At 48.8% G+C, this 16,385-nt stretch overlaps 1 protein-coding gene and 1 non-coding gene across 7 annotated transcripts in view; both read right to left on the bottom strand.

The window, feature by feature from the left end:
• The window catches only part of SLC25A37 (solute carrier family 25 member 37), a 51,267-nt gene that overhangs the window by 19,694 nt on the left and 15,188 nt on the right, over positions 1-16,385 (bottom strand). The window contains exon 2 of one of the 6 annotated variants that reach the window (XM_072634473.1): positions 11,437-11,530. The exons of the other annotated variants lie outside the window; for them this stretch is intronic. The gene's annotated coding sequence lies outside the window, so the exon portion shown is untranslated. The remainder of the gene's footprint in view (positions 1-11,436; positions 11,531-16,385) is intronic. 6 annotated transcript variants of the gene reach the window in all.
• LOC140521876 (small nucleolar RNA SNORD17) lies at positions 5,585-5,828 on the bottom strand. Its single transcript, XR_011973154.1, has one exon. It is a non-coding gene; the product is annotated as a small nucleolar RNA SNORD17 (small nucleolar RNA).

The following is a 16,385-nucleotide window of genomic DNA, read 5'->3' as shown; positions in this document are numbered from 1 at the left end:
ATTTGGGGAGGGTGGTCTGGCTGGCTTCTCCTCTCCATGTGTCCACGAAGAAGCTAAAAAGCAAAAACACCTTTCTTCAGAAGGGAGTTCAGACTCCGTGGGAGAGGGCCCCATTCTGGAGAGCATTCGAGTGTGAAAAGCTCTTTTCTCCAGGCATCACCTTCACCCCACCTTACACTCGCCACTCCAGGACCTCTTCCCTCTAATGGCACTGGCCCCCTTGCCATTCTTCCCCCAAGGTCCTCTAGTACCAGTCTCCAGGCGTTTTCTCTGTCTGTGCTCCACACCTAGAATGCCCTCCTCCTCCACATCTCTGACTCCTGGCTTCCTCCAAGCCTCAGCTAAAATCCCATCTACACGAAGCCTTTCCCCACACCTCTCATGCTGCTGACCCTGCTCCCATTTATTGGCTCCTGTTCAAAGCTTGTCTGTACCTATACATTCCCATGTTTTCTCCCCCATCAGACCGTGAGCTCCTCAGGGCCAGGAACTACCTATTTTTGTATCCTCAGCCCTAAGAAGGTACCCAGAATATGGCAGGCACTTAATGAGTGTTAATTGACCAACTGACAGATCCACGAAATCCCATCCCTGTCTCTAAAAGCAGAGAATACAAGGAATTCTGAGAAACCTGGCCAGACTTTCAGGATCTGAGGCAGAGCAAACAAAACAGGAGGGAAAACAATCAACCCAGTAACTAAAGTACCCTAACTGAAGCCTGGACCATGGGGCCTCTGAGGAGAAAGGTGAGGCACAACAGGGCTGGATTCCTGCACACATGCTCAAAGAAGCCTTCTTTGGCCACTGGTTTTACCTGAGTGTTTTTCTTTGTTACACAGAGGTCATGAGAAGGGAAACATGGGGAGGAGACCAGGCAGGGAAACACCATTCCCTTCCTCTGCTGGGTAGAGAGGCAAGGGCCCACAAGATCCAAACACTGTATTCACTGTCAAAGGAGTCCTTCCCTGCAGTCCATGTGACTCTGTTACAAAGGGAGGTCCAATGGGGGAAGGGGGCAAAGGCATCAAGGAAAGATGTTTGTTAAAAAAGGCTAAACTCGATGGTCTGAGAGTGGTTTTCAAGCTGGCCTGAGCGTTGCCCTTTCCAGAGGAGGAAAGGGAGGGAGGGAATTACTCAAATTCCCATGTCCTAACCCTCCCTCCACCAATCAGGTGTGAGTACAAAGGAGCTACCAACCACTGCATCGAATCCTTGTTATGTAAGGAAGGAACTCAAGGCAGTCCCGGATGCTGAAAGACTCTGCCAGGGTCAGATTACCCAAGAAGAGCCCAGAAACCCACACAAAGGTCCTTGGGGCAAAGCTGGGCAGGGCAGGGCAGAGTAGGGCTGATCCCTCCTAAGAGAGGCAGCTGCTCCAGATCTTTGCCCTCACCTTGCTAAAGTTTACCACATTCCACCAGGTTCCTGTTAAGACCAAAAGGCAGCTGACTCCACCTCTGGGCATCAGGGCCTAAGGCCGCCAACCAACAGATTGACCGACCACTCTGCCAAGGAAAAAGGACTGACACCAGTCCAGGTAGGGTGGCAGGGCTGAGGTTGAATGCCAAGTCTCATTCCAGTCAGCCATGGGAAAAGGGATGGAGAAGACACAAGGCTCTGCTTTACATCAGGACAGAGAAGTGAGTATTTGAGTATGTGAGAAGCGAGTATGGATCTGCACACCTCCACGTTGTCACACACACATACACACACACAAACACCATCCACAATAAATACCATCCCAACCCAAAACATGAACACAACACCAAGGTGTTCCTATAAAAGTGAGTGCCACTCTGGGATGCCAACTTGGAGCCTGCTATTGAGAGGAACTGAAGGAGAAGAAACTCAGAGCCTGTGTCTGGGAGCCTCCCTCCAGGGCACACTGGTCCAGCCAGTCTCCACCAGCCTGTCTTCCAAACACCCATCCTCAAAAACCAGCAGACAATATTAGGGAAACAATGATATGGAGCACTAGGAAAATTCACAGGGTCACAGCTCTAGATACAGAAGGGCTCTCAGAGGTCACTTAGCAAAGGAAAAAAACCCCAGGCCCAGAGTCCCAAGAGTCCTAAGTAGCTGGGCCAGGATTTGAATCCAGGCCCCTTCCAACTTCAGGCTGCACTTTCATGACTCTTTATTACTATTAGCATTGATAATTAATAATAATAATAGTGGACGTTTCTACACATTTTAAAATTTACAAAACACTTCACACACAAGTTCTTTTAGACAGACCCCACAAACACCTTGGGACTTGGTCAGCACAAGTCTCACCTCCACTTTACACATGAGGGAACAGGGATCAGAAAGGCTAAATCACACAGTTAGTATCAGTGACAGGATCTGAACCCAGACCCATTCTGACTGCAAGCCCAGCACTCAATCCACAAATGTCCCCTTCCTGGACATTTTTTTAACAGATGAGCAAAGTTGGAGGCTCAGCCGGGAGACACTCGGCTCTTACCCAGCCTGAGCCAGGCCCAGAATCTCAGCCTCTGACTCCAAACTTAACCTCTTTGCACCAAACTACCCCCCCAGCCTGGAGAGGTTCCTTTGTAATCAAGTCCTCACCTCCTAATGGAGGGATTTGGCAATCATGTGTCATCCCACACTAGCTTTGCCTAAAGCTCCCATGCACACCTATTATAACAGTAATAACTAACATTTAGACAGGACTTTGAAGTCTGTATGAGCACTAGACGCTCTCTCAGAAGCTCTGACGTAAGTCCTGAGGGTAATTACGCCCCCCCCTTTACAGGCGGGGAGACTGTGACTCCAAGAGTGGTGAGATTTGAACCCAAGCCTTCAGGATTCCAAGGCTGCCAGAGCTCCCTGTTCATAGGCTGCTGAGTTGCTTGGAAAGAGAACAAAGATACTTCCCACAGGATCCTGCCCTCCAAGGCTCCAGGAAGTCCCTGATCCTTGGGTCGGCAGGGAAGTCCATCCAAAATCCTGGGTACTGCAAAGCCCAAGAATCCAACAGGCCTGAAGATGCAGTGGAGAGCAACCACCACCTACAGCTGTGAATTAGTCAAAGCTCAGCATTTAGAGGCAGGAGATATGCCTGGGGGCAAATCCTGGATCTCCCACTGCCTGGGGGGGTGCCCTGGACAAGAAGCTTTCCTTCTCTGGGCATCACTCAGCTCATGTGTACAAGAAGAAGGTTGAAACAGATGAATCTTGGGCAAGAGAGCATCTTTTCTGTGTCCCTGGGCCAGCTGGGGGAAGCTGATGAGTTCCCTCTCAGAAAAAAAAAAAAATCTATATATGTAAAATAAAATTCATCAGCTTCCAAAGGAAAGCCATGATGGTGAAATCCAGTTAGCCTATTTTTCCCAGTACAAGTTCAGCAAGGCCAAGGAACCTCCCTCCAGAGCCCCCAAACACATCACACACTGACCCATCCTTGCCCCATTCTGGGCACTCTGCCCCAGGGAAGTGTCTGTCACCATTTCAAGGGTAGAGATAGAGGTGGGCCCATGGAGAGACGTACCAACTCCCATTTCGGACTAATTATGTCCAAGTCTCTCCAAAACAAAGGCGTTCGTCACAAGGGCCCAGAAAAGGATGGGATCGAGGAGGGGAAGGTAGGGGAAGAAAAGATCCCACGCAGAGCAGGAGGGTAGGTTGTATACCAGCGGTGTTCAGGCTCACTGGTGCCTGGCAGAGTCTGGGAGACTCATAAAGTCCATGCAGGGGAGCCTTGCTCAGTCTCAGCTGCCTGGCCTTCTCACCCTTACCTTCTTGGGAGCCTGCCCTCAACGGGAGGGAGATTAAAAAAAATAATCATTTTCATCATCATCCACCTCCTCCTGTCTCCAGCCATCAGTCAGTCAACAAGCATTTAAGTGCCTACTACGTGTCTGTATGCCTGGCCCTGTGCTAACCACTGGGAGCAGGAACCAAGCCCAAACCACAAAAACCAGAGCCCGCCTGCCTCAGAAATTAACCCCGCATTCTCCTGGACAAGTCACTGTCCCTGGGCCTCCATTCTCTCCCCTGTAAAATGAGGGGGCTGGTCTAGATGACCTCTACAGTTCCTTCCAGATCCATCCTGGACAAGTCAGTCACTTAACAGCTGCCTGCCTCAGTTTCCTCATCTATAAAATGGAGACAATAGCACCTATCTCGAAGGCTTGTTGTGAGGATCAAACGAGATAATCGTTGTAAATCACTTGGCACAGTGCCCGGCACTACATAAATTGTCATTATTATGACAGTTTCTCAAACTCTTAGGCCTCTGTTTCCTCCTTTATAAGGTGGGGTCTGGAGACAGGAAAACCTTGAGCTCCAATCTTCTCTCAGACACTGACTGACCTCTGTGACCTTGGGCTGGTAGGACTGCTCCCCTTTAATGACCCCATGGCATCCAATGGAATGAATCTCAGGTATGCACCCCATGCCAAAAGTTCAGGAAGTCAAGTAATCACTCCCCATTCATCCTGGGGTTGTGGGGACGGGGTTGGCTGGCTTTTTAAATCGGCCGTTTGGTCTGATTCTGGGGGTGGGGGTGGCAGGAGGAATTAGAGACGATCCAGAAAGCCAGTTGGGAAAACCAGTGTTTTACAATGCAGGCTTTGGAAGGAGCCCAGGATCCCCAGCTGGAATGGTCTTCCTGCCCCATGAGAGTCCAGGAGGCCCTGCCCGTTATCACCCATGAGCCAGTGCCAACCCCATTGGCAGGCTAGCTGGATGCTGGCCAGCTGGAGCCCAGGGAAAAGGAAGTTCCCAGGAACACAGCAAATCAGGCACTTGGTTTTAAGAATGACTTCCCATCTTTGCATAATATTAAATGGTTTATATAATGCTAAATGATTTGCATACTGGGAAGGCAAGGATATCACAGGATCAAAGCATTTCCCCATCCCCTTCCCCCCAGAGGAAGTTACCAATGAAGCTCCTACTATGTGCCAGGCATTGAGCGAAACAAAGAAAGACAAAAACAACAGTGCCCACCCTCCAGGGGTTCACAGTCAAATGGGGACAGACAACAAACAACCATGAACAAACAATGTTTGAAGGATAAAGTGGGGAGAATCTCGGGGAGAAGGGACATTAATGTTTCTTTGTTCATCCAGGATCTTTTCCTTGGAACCCTGATTTGATGAAGCCCTGAGCAAATCTTTCCTTCCTTGCGCCTCAGTTTCCTGCCCCATCCTCTCTTTGACTTCTTCTCTACTTATGAAATGAAGCAAGGTCACTTCTCCTACAAGGTTCTCAAGTCAGAGAGAAAGAGTCTGCAGAAGAGGGAGATTCATCTGGAGAAATCCACTGCCCCACACTGGCAGTAGGCAAAGAGAGTGGCCCAAGATCACCGTTCTTGGCCATGGACCAATAGCCCTTCAGGACTGGTAAAAGAAGGGACAAGTTAATCATTACAAGGCACTACAGCCTTCAGATGGTCAACAAACTTTGCCTCCCTCTCAATGAGTCCTCTGGCCAGAAGCCACAGATTACCTGAACCCCACTGGCAGTTGGCCCTTCCTGATAAGCCCTCAGAACTCCTCCATTTGAACCAACCTCATGGCCCCCCCAGATCACTCCTGGTTGGGCTCTCTGTAGTTTAGAAACCACTTGGCATGTGATCAGACTATCAGCTTTCGTCTCAGCCCAATGGAACCCCAAACAGAAGGGGCATCATCTTGGCTGCCACTGTCCCATTCCTGACTACAGGCCCTATATCCACCCACTGTCCCCAACAGAATGCTGGAAGACAGCTGGGAATGTAGTGGCTGCAAAGCTCCGAGCCCCCAGAATGAGAGTACCAAAGCGCCAAGAGGACAGGGCAGCATGCTTGGAGAATGGATGCATCATCATCATTTCACAGGCCATGCCAGCCAGGGCCTCTGATCCAAGGACCAAACCAGGAGATGTATCCAAAGAAAAGAGTCCTTCAAGGAAGGAGTCAGTCAGTCAACTGGCATTTATTTGTTAAGGACCTACATATGTCCTAATAAGAAAGACAAAAATGTCCCTGTTCTCCAAGAGCTCACAGATCATTTAGATTCTTCTCCACTCATGTTTCCAGCGTAATCCACAGCTTACAAAGCCCATTCACTAGAAGAATAGGGAACAGGAGCTCCCAGAGGGCAGGGAATGTTCTGCTTCTGTCTTTATAGGACCCCAGAAATTCTATCTCCTTTATATCTAATATCCTTAGGGATTTGCCTTATAGTGGGGGCCTAAAAAATAGAATTAAATGTTCAGACATTATCTTTGCGAGTGCCTCTGACCCCTACACCAAGGCAGATGGAAGCTGCTGGAGGGCAGGGGCTTATCTCATCTGTGTGTCTAGAAGCACAGTATCCGGAAAAGAGGGGGCATTAAAGAAATGTTTGTTCACTGACTGATTCTGAGCCTTCTTCCTCAAAACACTCAGACGTGTTGAGGCTAAAAGGAACCTTCCCCATTTCCATTTTAAAAACAAGGAGTCTGAGTGACCCCTCCTTCCACCAGGGTCACAACAAACCCACAGCGATGTCAGAGGTGGAAGGTCTAATCTAATCCCCTATTTTACAGATTAGGAAAACAGAAGCCCAGGGAGATGAACTGGCCTGCCTGGCACCCAAGGTTACACAGTCGTGCCACAGAGGGATATGAAGCCAGATCCTCTAATTTAAGAGGAAATGCCCTTTTCATCGTTCCACACCCCAAGTGTTTTAACAAGGAAGATGACATTGACATATGAAAGTATGGAGTGAATGAAAGAAATTCACAAAACTAGCTCTTCTCTCCTCTCTCTCTCTCTTCTCTCTCTCTCTCTCTCTCTCTCTCTCTCTCTCTCTCTCTCTCTCTCTCTCTCTCTCTCTCTCTCTCTCTCTCTCTCTTCCCCTCTCTGTGGTTCCCTGCCTGCCTTCCTAGCCCAGCCCTCCAAGGCCTCATCCAGGGTAATGGCCAGGGCAACCTGGGGCCTCTCTAACCCAATTTTCATGGCCTTGACCAGGACCGCTGGAATCTGTGTGACTCAGCTTCCCAAGTCTGAACTTACAGGAGATCTTCAGCAGGATGAAGGATTAAGGAGGGAGCCCCAGGAACACTGCCCCAACCCCTACCCTTGTGCTGCCCTCTACCACTTGAAGGTGGGTTCCTACTGGGATTCCTGGAATCCCCCGGCAATTGGCAAGGAACATTCTAGCACTCACCCATGGGTTTAGAGAGACAGCAGGTATAGACTGTTCCCAACCAATCTGGGGTGAGACAGGGAAAAGGATGGCATGGGTCAGCTCTCAGTGACCTTGGCCATGGACTGGCCCAAACGACCTTTCTGGCCTTACACACTCTAACTTTCCTCCCCTTTGGCTCCTTTCTCTTGCACAATGCTCCATTTCCCATCTCTTCCCAATCACCTCCTAGAATTCCATGTCTCCTTCAAAGTTTAGCTCAGATACCACCTTTTACATGAAGCAGAAAGAAAGTACAATGAATAGACAACTGGACTTGGGAGTCAGGAAGATCTGAGTTCTGGCCTCAGACACTCACTAACTGGGTGACCCATCTGTGAAATGAGCCAGAGAAGGAAATGGCAGATCAGATGAAATTCTATTTTTGAAGCACTTAGTAAAACCTTAAAGCCCCTTTTAAACCCTGGCTAAGTGACTTTCCTACCCCTCTTCCCCTCCCTAGGGCTATCCCCCAATTCCTCAACTCCCATCCTGCAATTCATTGATGTCGTTTTTAATATTCCTATAGATATATAGTCTCCCCCTGCTACACTGTGTGCCCTCTGAGGAATGAAACTAGCCCACTGCCTGGCATATAGCAGGTACTTGATAAATGCACAATGACTGACTCTCCAGCCCCACTACAACAGTAATCTCCTTGGGTTCTTCTCCAAATTGAGCCTGAAACTCTCTCTGTTTGAAGGAAATCTTTCCTCCCAGCCCCTCAACTGAGGAGAAAAAGACTCCAAGGTCTCTAAGATGACCCCACCTGAGTAAAACATTTTATCTACAGGCTTTGGTTATGTCCCAAACTCCATGAAGAAGATAGGGAATCAAAAGAAAAAGAAAGAGAAATAGCCTCAAGAAGACTTCAGGGACTTACAAAAGTGGAGGGTAGCTAACCTACCAGAAAAGCCCCGCCAAGGGCAGGGAATATGTGCATTCCTAATGCTTAGCTCAAGGTCTAGCATACAGCAAGTACTTAATGTTTGCAACCAGAGGGACTGAAGAAGCTCTTAGGGAGTTTACACAAAGAGTAAGGATGTAATGACTAGCCTGGCACACAGTAGGGGCTTAATAAATGTTTACTGAATGAACAGAGTCAAGGAGACCTAGTCATCACAGGATTACTAGCTACGTGACCCTAGGCAACTCACCAAACCTCTGAGCCTCAGTTTCCTCATCTGCCAAATAATAGCACTGTGTCACAGATTGGGTATGATACTGTCTCTAAGGATGGCTTTTGGGAGGCCAAAACACAGGCTGACTCCTACTATCTGGCTTCTGACCAGGAGGCTGCGTTGTTTCCACAGATCCCTGGGCAATGTGAACTCCACACAAAAGCCATCTCTGAAGGGTGAGAAGGGAGAGAACACAACTCTGCGGGCAGAGGAGGGAAGACCTTCCACAGAAGTGGCAGGAAAGCTGAGGTGCCAGTGAGCAAGGTGAGGAGGGAGAGCAATGGGGTGCAAAGGCCTGGAGGTAAGAGATGGTACCGAGAGGGGGCTGCAAGAGGACCTCTCTCTGTGCCACTTGCTCCCATGGTGACAGTCAAGCTGTCACCCCAGATTAGTCATGTGAAGTGCACCTGGAAAGGTCAACTCAAGAAGGATTGAAATGAGCTTTAAATGCCAAAGAAGGGAGTCTGTATTTTAATCTAGAAGCAATTGGGAGCCACAGGAGGTTCCTGAACACTGATGAGGTCAGCCTTATTCTCTAGGAATAACAATTTGGCATCTGTATGAAGGGTGGGTACAGCTGGGAGACAATTGCAATGCTCCCAGAAATAGGTGATAAGATCTCCAACTAGGGTGCGGGTCATGAGAGGAGTGAAGGGGATGGATGGATGGATGGATGGATGGGAAAAGAGATGAGAGGCTGGAAGGGTGGGTAGGTGGATGGATGGATGATGGATGGATGGATGGATGGATGGATGGATGGATGGATGGGAAAAGAGAAGGGAGGATGGATAGGTGGGTGGGTGGGTGGATGGATGGACAGATGGATGGATGGGTGGGTGGATGGATGGGTGGGTGGGTGGATGGATGGATGGATGGATGAATGGATGGACAGATGAAGGGATGGAAGGATGGGAGGTATTTGGTATGGTGAGGAAGACTCCCTAGTACTTTGTAAATTAGCTAACAATCCCAAGGTATCCTGAGGCTCTTCTCTCTCCAGTCCATGAAGCCAAGATCTTCCTAAGCCCCTGCTCTGATCAAGTTGTTCTCTACTCAGAAGACTTCAGGGGTTCCCCACTGCCCACTGAATATAGAGACAGTCTGATTCTGGCATTCAAGGCTCTCCACAATCTTTCAGGTCTTCTCATATTACAAACCAAACTGAGTTGCTCGATATCTCCTGTTCTTACCCTGCCTTTTCCCATCTCCACACCTTTGCTCAAATGGTCCTCCATCCTTGGAACCCACCCAGATCCTGGGTCAAATCCCAATTCAGATGATACCTCCTCCATGATGGCTACCCTGACTTCAACCTAAATGAAAGGGATTCTCTCCTTCCTATTGTCTCTCACATTAGTTTGCCTGGACCACTTCCTACACTTGCTACCCTCTGTATCACACCCAGCTGTTTTTGTACAAGTTTTCCCTTATTTGACTGTAAGCTAACTGACAGCAATGTCAGTGTGGGGTATATCTTTGTATCCCTAGTACATCGCACAGAGTGTCTTACATGCATGTTTCTTTAAAAAAAGTTAAAGGGTGGCATGGTAATTCACACAGATGCCAGAAGGACTTGACAGTTTTTCTGTGATGAAATGGTAATTCACAAATCTGTTTAAGGACTCAACAGCTTTTCTATGCTGACCTGTAGAGCAAGGAAAAACCAGAACAGGCTATCAAGTACTAACCAGAAGCCACCCTAGAAGTCCAATCTCCCTCCTCCCACTTTACAGATGAGGAAAACTGATGTCCAACAAATAACTTATCCAGTGCCAAATGCCCAATGTTAATTCTGTCTCAGATAGTAACTAGCCTGTGTCACTCTAGACAAGTCACTTCAACTCTCTAGGCTCAGTTTCTTCATCTGGATAATGGGGACAATAAAAACATTTACTTCCAAAGGGTTATCTTATTTTTCTTTCTGTACCTCTCACATCTAGGGCAAGACACCTAGAACACCAAAGGCATCTAATAAAGGCCTGCTGAGTGAATGATTTCTAGTTAGTAAAAGCCTCACACTCCAAACAGCTGTCAAGAACAACTGTTTCAAGGACAGACAAAGGAACAAGTCTGTCACTCCGGGCTGCTTTTCCCTGTCCCTTCACACTGCAGTCAGTCATTCTCATGGCCATCCACTGGCAGCTTCAGGGTTACACAAACATCTCCCATGATCCTCCCTGGTCCCTTTACCCATCTTCCGCCAAATCACTCAGAGCTGCTGCCAGAAACCTGTTTTCAATTAAAATCATCTTCCAGTAAAAAACCACACGTTCTGAGTGAGTTTGGATTGTTCTGGAATCATCTAAAGGAACTCTGGGAACTTTCTATGAGGAAACGAGTTGCATGAGTGGCCCAGAACTCCCCTGAACAGGGCAGACAAGGAAGCCGACCTCCCAGAACACCCTCCACCAAGGGAGGCTAAATATTATCCTGACAAGTCAGAAAAACTGACCCCTAAATGAGGTACCAGGGCTGGATTCAGGAAGGCTGGAGTAGCTGTGTGACCCTGGGTAAGTCACTTCAGCTTTCTCAAGGCTTCAATTTCTTCCTCTGTAAAAGTAAGGAGTGTAGCTACATGACATCTGTCAATTTCCTTCCAGGTCTAATCTAGAATCTGGATTTGCCTGGCTTGAAAACCAGAACTGCCTCGATATAGTGGAAAAGTTGCTGTCCATCTCAGAGCCTTGGCCTCCTTATGTACAAACAGAAATAATTCAGCTCCATTTGAGCATGTCCAAAGCCCTGGTTATTAGACAGCAAGAGGGTCCTGTGTCTGGGTGCTGGTGGGAGCCTGCTTCCCTGGGCTTCTGGGAGGAAAGGTTCTGGACAATGACAATGCCATATATGTGAGCTTTCATTACCCCTAAGGTCTTATCTGGGTGGATAAGACAGCCAACTGCCCAGTTGCAATTTAGACTTCAAGGAGGAAAGAAATGGAGTCCCAGCAGTCAGCCCCAACGCAAAAACCAGGCGGTAAATTTTTAAGAGGAAATCCCAGAATTAGAAACAAAGATGGGAGGAAGAGGGCCAGAGAGATGATTTCATTTTACAGATGAGGAGACTGGAGTCTAAGAGAAGCCCAAATGACTCACCCAAGGTCATACAACCCAGCAAGTCAGCTGGCAGGTTTCCAGTCTTGGAAGTCTCTGTCCACTAGGCAGGGCCTGAGCAGCAGTAAATCAGCACCTGTTTTCCAAAGAGGAAGGCGGATTGGATGCTTAGTCCTCCCTAATCTGCCTGGCTCATGAAGTTATTAGTCAGCAACTGCTTCAGAAGTCAAGGTTCAAGTATGTTAAGAGAAAGAAAAGAAGGAGGGAAGGGGGAGGGAAAGAAGGAAAGGAGAGAAAGAAAGAAGAAAGGGAAAGAGGGAAGGGAGAAAGGGAGGAGACATATAGACAGAAAGAAAGAAAAAAGGAAGGAAGAAAAGGAGAAAAGAAGGAAGGGAGGGAGAGAGGGAGGGAGAAAGAAAGAAGGGAAGGAAGGAAGGAAAGAAGGAAAGGAGAAAGAGGGAAGGAGAAATAAAGATAGACAGAAAGAAAGAAAAAAAGGAAGGAAGGAAGGAGGGAGGGAGGGAAGGAAGAAAGGAAGGAAGGAAGGGAGGGAGGGAAGGAGGAAAGGAAGGAAGGAAGGGAGGGAGGGAAGGAGGAAAGAAAGGAAGGAAGGGAGGGAGGGAGGGAGATGGCCTCCTGTACAACTTGGAGACTTGGACTCTCAGACCAGAAATGTTTGATTCCTCCCCCATGCTCAAACCCCAATCAGGCCATTCCATGGAATCCAAGCCGCACTCTCCTTGCCACATGCCATCACCCTGACCTTCTCCTCCCTGAACAGCTGGGAGTTGTCAGAACCCCCAGCCCTCCAGCCCAGGAAAGGCCAAAGCCGCCCCCTCCCCAAGGGGATGCTGGGCCAATACAGGCCTGTGTGTGGCAGGGCAGCCTCCGAGGCAGCAGCCCTGCCCAGCCCCACAGAGACCAGGTTTTCATCTTTGCCGAGCCAGGCCTGCTTCTAGGCATCTGATACTCGAGGTTTGGCACCAAGGCCAACAAACAAGCCCGAAATAAAAACCTCCGGAGGCTTGGCCTTGGATCCGGTGTCAGAACCAGTTGGAGGTAACAGGATGTGGCTGCCTGGTCGGCTAAGATGTCTCCTCCCTTCCCCTACAACTCTTTTGGGTGGCAGGAAGAACCAGGTTCGAATCCACGTCCTAGCTGTGGGACCCTGTACATGTCCCATAACAGCTCTAAAATTCAGTTTCCCCATCTGTAAGATAGGGACAAAAACTGAACCCACCTCAGAAGGCTCAAATAAAATAATGCATGTAGAATGCCAGGCAAACAAGAGTTCTTATTGTTCTCATTAAAAAATAGCACCCAAATAGCGAGGCAGCAGCAGAAGGGAAGGTGCAGGGCCTGTAGTCAGAAAGGCTTGAGTCAATTCCAACCTCTGTCTGCCTCAGGTTGCTCAGGTTTTGCAAACCTTAAAGCCATCTATAAACGCTAGCCAAGACAATAATGGCATTTGGGCCACCAGCCCTGGTCTAGGACAGGGGGAAGGTGCTTTTCTGGGAGACCAGAGGGTTGTCTGAGAGAGCCACAGGGGGCCTGGGCTGGAATCTTGCAGCCAGTCTGGGTCTCCATTTCTCCAACCATCAAAACGAGGCTGCTACAGTCCCTTTCAGCTCCCAAACTAGGATGATCCTGTGCTCCCTGGAAACATAGTCTGGTCACTGGAACTTGCACACACTCACAGCCCACCCATGGCCATGACTAGTGGGAATGAATAAAAAACATCTCCTCCCTTTTCTATGGGACATCCTATGCCAAGAAAGCATCATCCTCCCAGCAGCCCTGTAAGGTAGGCAGTACTAGCATCACCAGGCCCATTTCTGAGGCTTGAGAGGGAAACGGACCTGCTCAAGACTGTGACAGCAACCCGAGGAGTCAAAGATTCTAAAATCTGCTCTCCTGAGGTCACAGAAACTGTAATCATGACGAGAATAAGACATCTGGCAACACAGCTTCAAAACCCCCACGTCTCTAAGCATCAGACACCAGCAGGACAGGCTGCTGATGAGCATCGACAGAGGAGTTTCCTCACTGGAAAAGTCCTAAGCCCAAGGAAATTACAAGTCTAGACCAAAGTAACAACAGAGTACATCAGGCTTTGCAAAGCACTTTGCAAATATCTCATCCAACCCTGTGATGGCAAGTGCCACAGCCTGAGGCCCCATCTGTCAGTCTCTGCCAAGGCACAGTCAGTCCATCCATAAAGGGGGGGCATGATACTACTGAGCTCTAAGGAGCCGCTTCCTGACCTTTCTTAAAGGCAAGTCCCATAAAAGCTGACCTCTTCAGCTGAATACACAAGCCAGGCTTTGCCACACAGAACCTCACTCCCCTCAGCATGGCTGATGATGGGAACCACTTTCTGATGTCTGCAGTGGCCTGCCTCAGCTCTCTCGGGTATGGCTTCTCCCACCCACCAAGCAGCTCTCTTGCAGAGACCTTGAGACACCCCAGTCAGCTCTGCCATTGCCAGCGGTGGCATCTTGAACAGAGGTCAGCCAGTGAGTCAGAGCTGGGGAGAAGGGTTTCCCAGCAGGTAGAATAGCTTCCTGTGTGTTGCAAGGGACTTTTGCCAGCTCTCCTCCCCAGAGCCAAACCAGACAGGGCATGGTACCCTCCTCGCCAGTCCTTCCAGTCAATGCCCTGAGCTGAGAGGCCAGAGGATCTCAAAGGCCCGCACTTCCTCCTTTTCCATTCCAACCAATGAGTCCATGTGGGAAGATGAGGAAAAACAGAAGATAGAGGGATGGTTGGGGAAAGCCCCAGCAGCCAAGGACAGGGCAGCTGCAGGCTAGGTAAAGCACCTCCTTTCATAGGAGATGGAAGGAACCTTACTTAAACATCATCAGCTTCAACCTCCTTATCTTAGAGGTAGGGAAACTGAGGCCCAAAGAAGTGAGGTCATTTGCCCAGGGGCACACATAGCTGGTAAATGCCTGAAGCAAGATCTGAACACTTAGGACTTCCTAACTCTGGGATGATGAACAGAGGAGAAATCTAAACTATCCACAACCGTATGCAAGAATGCTGCGGCTCATCAATAAGGAAAGGCATTTCACATCAGACTCGGATTTGGCAAAGAGAAGGTGAGAAGACATTGGTGAGTGGATGGCACACCAGCTGGTGCGCATCCTTGGACTCAGCCACACAAGGGGGTAGGCACATGCCCCAAGGAGGGTGAAGATCCCCAAGGGAAAAAAAAATTGAGAGCGGCCATCCTTGAGGTAGCAAACCACTGGAAACCAAGTGAATGCCCTTGAAACAGGAGCACAGCAAAGCCAAATTAAGGCACATGAATGCAATGGAACATGACAGAAGAATAATGCCAAAATTAGCACAAAAAAAAATTGCCAAAAGGGGCAGATTCTAAGAGGCCTCACATGGAGTAAAGTCAGTAAAACCAAGACAGCAACGCATGGATGGTGATGATTAAGGTCCAGTCAAATTGACTACTTCATTTCCCACCTCCATGCCTTTGCACTTTCCTCACCTCCTGGCCGCTTACAAACCTAGCACCCTTTAAAATTCTGCATTTAAACACCACATTCTCCAAGAAGTCTTTCCTACTCCAGGCTCTAGCTGCTAGTGCCTTCTGCCTCAACGTTATTTAGGTTTTTTTTTTCTTAGAAATACTTTGTATATAATAATAAACAAAGTCTCTCAGAAAAGGAATATACATTTCTTGCAGGTAGAGACTGTTTTTCTCTTTGTACTCTGTGCTTGGCATATACAGTAAGTGCTTAATAAATGCTTGTTGATTGAATGAACCTTAATAAAACAAATTAAATTGAAACTCAGTTATTTTCCCCAGACTTGGCACAAAGTTTTGCATCCAGCAGAAAAGAGGAGTACATGTACCTCCCTCCCTTTGTACAGATTGGGGGCTATGGGTGTGGAATATTATATATATATATCAGTCAGATTTGGCTGCTGGGGTGGCTGGTTTTGCTGAGCTTCCTTTTCCTACTTTCTTGGCTTGGGTGGGGCTAGGGAATATACATGTAAATAAAGGTATGAGGAAATCAAAAGCCCTCCAGCCCCGCCCCCCACTGGGCTTCTGGTAAGAAGGATTGGGCCAGGATTTTCTAGGGCCCCCCTGGGCTGAATGACCTAGGGCCCAGGCAGGGCTGGGCCCTCAGGACAAGCCAGATCAGACCCACACAACAGCTGCCCTCTGCTCCTTCCTGTGGCCCAACCTTAGCCAGATGTTGCACAAACCTGCTAGCCTGGTTGGGCAAGAGACCCCACCCACCCTGCTAAGACTTTCCCTGATGTCCACACTTTTGCTTGTCTTTACCCAGAAAACACTTGGAGGCAAGAAAAAAGAAAAGCAAAACCATGACGTCTAAGGTGGTGGATGCATGCCAGCTCTGTTCTCCCTTTGGAACTACTGGGCGACAGGAGGGCAAAGAAGGATGAGTGAGGAAGGGAGAAGAGGAAGGATGAGAGGAGGGAGGGAAAGAGAGAGGGGGAGAGGAGGGGAGAAAGAAAGGGGAAGAAAGGAGGGAGAGGAAGGAGGGAGGGGAAGAAGAAAGGATGGGAAGGAGGGAGAGAAAAAGAAGGGAAGGAGGAAAGGAAGGAGGGAGAGAAGAAGGAAGGAGAGGAAGAGGAAGGCGTGAGGGAGGGAGAAGGAGAAAGGAAAGGGTTTTCTATGTTGGTGTTTTTAAGGCAATTCATGGCAGCCTACATGTGCTCCCCCAGGGACAACTCTTGGCAAAGAGAGAAAGAGGCCATGACTGGCAGGCCTGTGGGCAGGACGTCCATGAAGGAGAAAGTGCCACTTCAATCTGGGAGGGACCTTGGAAATAATCTTACAGAAGGGGAAACAGCCCAGAGAGGGAAGGAATTTGAACATGGTCATTCTGACTCCAAATCGGTGTTCCTTCCTGTTGCTCCCACTCCCCTGGTTGATCTTCCCCCTATACTCCAGCCAAAACACAGTGCTTGCTACTACCCCATCTCCTACCGCCTTTAGG

Source organism: Notamacropus eugenii, chromosome 1, assembly GCF_028372415.1.
Source record: "Notamacropus eugenii isolate mMacEug1 chromosome 1, mMacEug1.pri_v2, whole genome shotgun sequence".
NCBI classification, from domain to species: domain Eukaryota; kingdom Metazoa; phylum Chordata; class Mammalia; order Diprotodontia; family Macropodidae; genus Notamacropus; species Notamacropus eugenii.
Note: the sequence above shows the minus strand (reverse complement) of the source record. Positions and strands in the feature narration are given on the sequence as shown.